The sequence below is a fragment of the Centrocercus urophasianus genome, unplaced genomic scaffold (assembly GCF_019232065.1).
Source record: "Centrocercus urophasianus isolate 14NV4802_14NV808 unplaced genomic scaffold, USGS_Curo_1.0 seq_18, whole genome shotgun sequence".
NCBI classification, from domain to species: Eukaryota; Metazoa; Chordata; class Aves; order Galliformes; family Phasianidae; genus Centrocercus; species Centrocercus urophasianus.
In genome coordinates, this window is record NW_024884733.1 from 7,314,591 (window position 1) to 7,322,356 (window position 7,766).

Below are 7,766 nucleotides of genomic sequence, written 5' to 3' on the forward strand. Positions count from 1 at the left end.
GCTGCCCAGAGAGGTGATGGAGTCACCGTCCCTGGCAGTGCTCAAGAGGCATCTGGGTGAGGAGCTACGAGATGTGGTTTAGTGGTCTGTGGCAGTAGTGGTAATGGGAGGACAGTTGGGCTAGATGATCCTGCAGGTCCTCTCCAACTTTGTGATTCTATGAGAGCTAATGAGTTCTTTTTGTACTTGTTTGTACTAGGCTTTAACAGTAACTCTTCCTTAATTTCTTGGTAACTGATACTGATGTGTTGTCTCGTGGGCGTTTACGTTACTTCACCTACTTAAGCATGTGATGACATCAGATAAAACTGGGATGATGCTTTTTATTTCTTCCTGTTCTGGGAGCTACAATTGTATATATATGTATGTATGTTCTGGGTGAATATTCACACATTAATGTTAAACTCTCAGTGTCATTATATTAACATTCTGGGGCATTTACTCTCTTTTTCAGTAAAATGCATTTTCCTTTGTATACTTAATTCCTTACAAAACCAGAATGTTTTTGATGTATGTTAAAGATGCTTTTTAACTTTGTAAAGGTCTTTTTGTTGGTAGCTGATATCTTTAGGGAAATTGCTGATGAACCAGTAGTTAAATCTATTGTGTTAATTTGAACACATGTGGCAACTAATTGGCACCAGTTGAAGCTCATGTGCCTTATGGCTTCCCAGCTGTTCCACAGAGGCTTAGGTCAGAAAACAGAACCTTGTCTTCTAAAGTTGAAACAAGTGCATCTGCCCAGGCAAGCTGCTGAGTTAAACACAAGAGGAACGTGTTGTAGTGAAAATATTTAAAGACAGTTATAGTAATACTGTTGCAACTCAAGGTATCAGGTGTTCTTTTGTGTTGCTCTTCTGCCTTCATATTTACTTATTTCTATTGAGATTCACATTTGTTCTGTCATCTTAGACTGGGAACTAAAGCAATGTACTTGTTTTACATATGTAGTCTTTATGCTGTGTATAATGCTCAAATTTCATAAAGGAACAATGTGATGTTACAGAAACAGCCAGTGCTTGACAATTGGACAGTGGTTTTATAGACAGACTGTAGGTTTTATTTCCAAAATGGACTATTTCAATGGCTTTAATTTGGCTTAAGTCTTATTTTTGCTAATTTACTGTGCTGTTATTGTGGTGGCAGAAAGGAAGGCAGGTAGACCTTATCGACCTCCCCAAACTGCATTAGAATTTTGCAGCCATGTTGAATGGGTGAAAAATTGAGATTCATATTGAACAAACACCTGATTTCTGTTGATAACTGCTGGGGTAATAGCTATCAGTACAATAAGCACATGGTCTGATATTCACAAGACAGGTTGATTTTTCATGCTAATGATGAACATAGTCATACAGCACCTTTTTGGTAAGAATTTAATACATAAATATGCTTGAGAGCTTCTAAAATTGTAATCTGAGTGCAGCTGTCCTTACTCTTGAAACAGAACACTAGTGTATTGTCAAGAAAATATTTGCTCTTGTCATTACTTAACTTCTGCTTATTATTTCATAATTACAATCCAGTTTACTTGTACTATATTTGTCAGGGCTTTTATTCTCTCATTTTTTAGATAGAGCTAGTATGTCTTTGAAAAAACCCAATAGTTAAAAAGATTTATATATTTAAATTTGCTTTGCAAGTCTGAATGCTTTAATAAATGCTTTAAACAAAGCAGAAGGCTTTTAAAAGACTTGTATGAATTTATACAAATACTTTCCCTGCCTCAGTAGGGATTGTCAGAAAGGCTTAAATCAGCAAGAGTATACAGAGTGATTACAATTCGTGCTTTGTTACACAGTTGTTCAGTGACACATTCAACTCTTGGTGTGTGCTGATGATATTTAAATAATTGCAAGTAGGGGGAAAAAAAAAGAATCATTAAGAATACAAACTGGATATACAGTCAATAGTAAAGACCTCATTTAAATAATAATTTTTAAACAAATTTGATCAGGACTAATTAGAGATTACTCCTTGCATTCTAATTTGTCCCGCTTTGAATCCTGCATCCTGCACTTCCTTGTACCATGTGTTTTTGCCTGGTGACTTTTCAATTCTTGTTTTTCGTAGTGCTCTTAAAATGCTGCTGATACACGTGTTAGTGGAGTGAGTGTGGGCTTAAAATCTTAATTTCAGTCTTCAGCCTAAGTGTAACTTCACCTCTGAGCACTGAACTGTTGGCTTTCCAGGATAAATTCCATAAGCACCATGCCTGTGTATAATGCTGTGAACTGTATGCGTATACATTTGTGTTCTGATTTCAAACCAATGCAGGATTACATTAAATACAGCAAATCTACTTTGTGATTTTGGAAGGACTCTTCCAAGATCATCAAGGCTGAAATAAAAACATGTTGCAGTGTAATGTAAGGTTGTAATCTAAACTTACTAGGCAAATTAGAAGTAGATTGTGAAAGCAGGCCACTGTCCAAGACAGAAGTTATTGATTTGGTAGGAAGATAATTATTAATTTGTTCTGACTTTTAAGCTTAAATACTATATTAGCAATGAAAGGAACAGAAGATGTTTTTCAACTTATATGGACTTCTGCTGAATTTATTTCCCCCCTGAAGAGGGAGAGAAAACATTTAGTCTTTAAGATGTATGGTTCTCTTGCAGTTGATGATGTACTAATTAGTGTGTTTAATACTTCCTATTTATGAACTCTTAATGATTTTCTATTAGTCATCTTTAGAACGTTACATTTGGTTTTTAATTATGTTGTGTAGTTTGATTTATCCAAGTTGCATACTTCGTGCCATATCATAAAAGACATGCAATACATTAGCATATTTTTTTAATTTGTCTCTCTTTTATGTGTTGCTATTCAGCATATTCCTAACTTCCAAAGCAGCTAATAAGTTTTCTCTTTGATTTCTTTTTTTTTTTTTAACTTGTTGCAGTGTTTGTCACCTGGCTGGAACTGATTTGCCTTCTTTTCAAGTCTGAGGAAATCTCTTAAGTTTAAATTAAAATGTAAAGGATTCCTTTAAAGAAAATACTGTAGAAAGAAATAAGGCTGCAGTGAGTTTGTTCACATTTTCACAGTCTCAGATTAGTCAGTACTTAACATACCAGGAATAATTCCACAAAAGTCTTACCTTTAAGTGTTTTAACCAAATCTAACGCTATCCACTTTCAAACACAATCCAGAAGGAGCCTGATCAACAGTACATATGTTTTTGATAAATTCCAAGCACTGTTTTCCATCCCTTGCCAAGCCTGCAAGTGCAGTGATTCTTCTGTTTCCTTCATCTGTTCTGTTTTTTCTCCTACTCCAACATAGTCCGATTGCATTTTTCTCACATGGGAAGACCAAGGAAAGTCTTGCTTACTTGGCTATGTAGGGCTTAACCCCCTTTTTTTTTTTTTTTTTTTACTTTTTGCATATAGAACTCTTGTAAAGTAATCTCTGTGGCATCAAAATAATCTATAGATTCCCCCTGCCCAGTAGTGTGTGTGTGTGTGTGTGTGTATATATGTGCATGCACAGGTATATTTAAGTAATCTTATCAGGAAATAATTTGAGAAAATATCATTTTGGGATGCATTTGGGAGAAGACTTCTCAAACTGTTCTGAGGTTCTGTTGATATTACCAGCCTCCTTCATAAAATTCAATAAATACCTTGTCCATGGTGATTGCATTTGTAGAATTGTTTTGCGCATTAAAAAGAATAATGGGGCCTGAAATATCTCATGTACTGTGTAAACTGATTTTGCATGAGGGAAAAAGTGTGGTTCAACTGCAGTGTCACTGTGTTTTACTTGCCAAGTGGCACAAGTGCATCTAATATGTAGTACACATGGGTTTCAATTAGACTGCATGCCTGGTGCACATGAGAGGGGAAGTTAGCAGTGCACTATTCCTTCCCATCCACTTTATTCCATTGTTGCTTACGCAGGCTGTGCTCAAGGTACATGCAATTGACTCTTGACAAACATTGCTAAAAATCACATAATGATATTAAATATTTACAATTTGTGGGGCTGGATTACTGGCTGTCCGGGGTTGTACGCATCCTGTGAGCCAGGAGCTGGACAAGACCCACATATTTCTGGCTCACCTTTCTTTGCCTCTGCCTAAAAGCAGCAGGGAACCCTCAGTTTTCTCAAGAGGGCTGCCAAGCATTCTCCAAGGCTTTCAAGCCTTGTCTCTAGAACTCTAGAAGGTTCTGGAGTTGTTTTTTTTTGTTTGTTTGTTTGTTTGTTTAAAAAAAAAAAAAAAGTAACACAAAAGACTGCTGCACAAGTTGCTCTGCATGTTGAGATGATGCATGAAGAGATTGATAAAGTAGAGGCTGGAGGAGACTAAGAGGAGAAAAGGAGGGGAAGAGAAGGTCAGAGAAAATGTTGTTAGAGAACATGGGGGTGGGGGGAAAAGCCAGAGAAGAGCAGAGGGGAGAAGACCAGTGAAGGACAAAACACAAAATGTCAGAGAGGAGAAAAAGCTTAGGAAAAAAAGTCCATGTTTGTATTTGAGAAGTAAGACCTCTGCTTCTCTTTGAACTTTTGGTTGTTTGTATATCAGTTTTCACCTTAATGGAGCTTGGGAATGAACTGCTGGTTAGCAGGGAGGCTTTACCCACTATGTTTTAACAGATTGTCTACTCTTTGTCTTGATGGGAAATAAATAGGATAGCAAACTTTTAAACTTAAATCAGCAGCCGTAATTTTATTTGTAATCTGCCGCTATATCTTTGTGCAACAACAGTTAATTAATGAGGATCATGTTTTCAATGGTAATTATCAACCTTGTTTTCTAGAAATTCTCCTGTAGCTACAAGTCTTTATGTTGAGATAGTTTCTAATATTTCATATGGTAAGTATGAATGGTTATCATATTATCATATGGTTCATATGATAACAATTTTCAATTATAATAAAGGGTGTAAATATTGGAAGAAATTTAATTGCTTGAAATTCTCTGCATGAGCAGAGGAAATTAGATGCACTGCATTTAATGTTTAGTTCTTAAGGTATCATTGATAAAACTCCACGTGCCTTAAAATTACTAGCTCTCATCCGCAGGGAAGTAGCTCCTTCGAAGGAAAGCCTATGGGAATTGGACCATTAACTTAGTATGACAAAGGTCAGAAGGATATTGAATAAAATAGTTGAGTTGTACATCACTTGTCAATAGAAGCTAACTTTTTAGAGTCACCCTCGCATGGCAAAGGTAGAAGTACTCTTCATTTGATATTTGTTTCCCTTTAAATAGCACTAAAAGCAGTTCAGAGGAGAGATAAATGTAGCAAATGACAAGAGAATAGGATAGCCAATGCTGTGGATGCATTGTGTGGAAAACCCTGAAGTACCAAAACAGGTAGTATGTTCAGGTTGGCCTTTCTTCTTAAAAATAGTCTGAATGGCATGAAGCAATGTTTTAGCTTTTTTCCGTGTGATATTTATATTAATTTTAAAGGCAACTTGATTTTTTGATAAAGTTTTCATTTTGCTTAACAGCTTATGAACAAAATTTGGAAGAAAATATCTAGGGAGTTCATTTATCAAGCTAGGTATTTTAACTATTGTTTCTTCCTAAATTCCGATTATGCCAGTTAGCACAGTGGTCAGGAAAAGAGCAAAAGCCTACCATTCCTCACAGTAAAATGTTAAAGCTGTTTGAGGCCTGTATTCATACCTGGGGTTCTAGAGTAACAGGCTGGACAAAATTCAAAGCATCTATCCAAATCCAGCAACAACCATAAATTGTCAAACTTCTAATAATGAATATGAAATGTTGGCTGTCATGGGTTTAAAAAAAAACCAACACAACAAAACACAACAACAAAACACAACAACAAAACCCAAATAATACAACTATTTGAGGCATCTTCTTTCTTTTTATGTGTCCCTAAATGCTAGAGAAATGCTATATGCTTGAAGTGAACATACAGAGAGGAGGTATTTATTGTTTTAATTTCCCAGTAGTGATTTTCAAGAACAGTTCTATCTGCAGAAAGTTTGAAATACATAAGCTAGTTTTCAAGTATAGGAAATAATTGTTGCTTCTTTCCATCATCCACAGTGTTGACTGTGATGACAGCTTCTTCAAACAAAATGCAAGCATGAAATAGTGAAGCATTCCCAAGTCATAGGAACTTCCTGTTTCCTTCAGTCATTCTTTCAAGGACGACTACTCATAGATTAATTTTGTACTGAAAATATGAGCTCTGAAACTAGGCGAGGTCTTGCTTGTGACCATGGTGACTGCTTCTAAATCAGAATAGCTGTGTCTCCCTGTGGACTCAAGCAGTTTTCTGCTAAAATTCCCTAATCTCCTTTGAAAAGGGTAAAAAAAGTGGTAATAACCCTAAATTCACTTTCAGATATGAGGTTTTTATCTGTTAGTAAAGGAATGATTGATTTCTCTTGAATCTTTCGTGAAGGCCAGATGGGCTAACAGACCAAGCTAAACTACCCTCTCATATTCATACATCTATGTGTTCAGGTAAGAGACACATGTTCTTCTGGATGAACTAGAATTGTTTGCCCACTTCAAACATCACAGTTTTTCCTTTAACAGCCTAGTGAAAGATCAAAAGTTGTATCAGCACCTCTTAGAGTAAATAATATAAACTGCTGAAGGTTCACAGGTGGTTAGGAATGCTCCTTTTCTTCCAAAAATCTCTCACCTAATTTGAAATGATGTTGTCTGGGGTACTGTAGCTTTATTTGATGTCATGATGTCTCCCACTGGTGCTAATTGAAAATTGCTGTGTTTTACCAGCGCACTGTGCTTGTACAACTGCTATGCTCCCTGTGCTGCACGAATGATTGATGTAAAATAACAGAGAAAGGTCATTTGAACGCAAAGATTTTTAAAAAGCCATTGGAAATTATTTAGTTACAGGAGTAAAATGGTGAGATGGATAAGAGAAGAATACTGCATATGATATATCCTATGAAATTTAACTTGCTTAGGAAGATACATGTTTGCTGGAAGTCAGTGAAGCTAAGACATGGTAAGTGTTGTAAATCTAACACTATTTCTGCTAAAAAAAACTTTGGCTGCTTTTTGTAGTCACTGATTAGCTTCAGTTTTTCATTATACTGGACAGAGTTAAGGGGAGTGGCGGGGGAATTAAGATTCTTAATGGTCAAATGGTCAGTTGTTTATTTTTTATCAAGAAATAAGCCTTTGCGTGTTTACTAAACACACATACTAAAAAGGACATGCCTATAGAAAGAGATACATAATTCTGGGCACAGACTGGTCTCTGAGCTGTGCTAACCCCAGAAGACTTCCAGCAGCTTTCCTTTACGAGACACTCGCTGCTCCTTTTTATCTTGCTCTTGCAAATGGTACTTTAAAGTAAGTATGAGACATGAGGTCCTCCTCATTTCTTGTCCAGGTTCTCTCACAGGAGATAATTTAAGCACTTCTGGGGATGCAAGAAAGCAGTTCATGTCATCTATGTTTAAACATCTAACTGGTATCTAAATCAGAACTGTAGTCTCGCAGGCTGCACCTCACATAGTCGATGAAGAGAGAGAGCAGCATTCTGAATTACCCTCTGGAGGGCATGAGGCTGAACAAGCTTGCCCTGAAGGAGCTGCTTTATCACTGTAACCATAGGAGGAGGTGAAGTTGTTTCAGCTAAGGCTACCAGAACTCTAAAAACGTCTCTTGGTACTGATTATACCAGTAAACACAAAGGAAGTGAGACAGCTTAGAGTAACAAAGAAACATTTGCAATTTAGTTTGTATTCTAATGATAAAACCAGGACACTTATAAATTATTAGGGATATCTGTTTGAT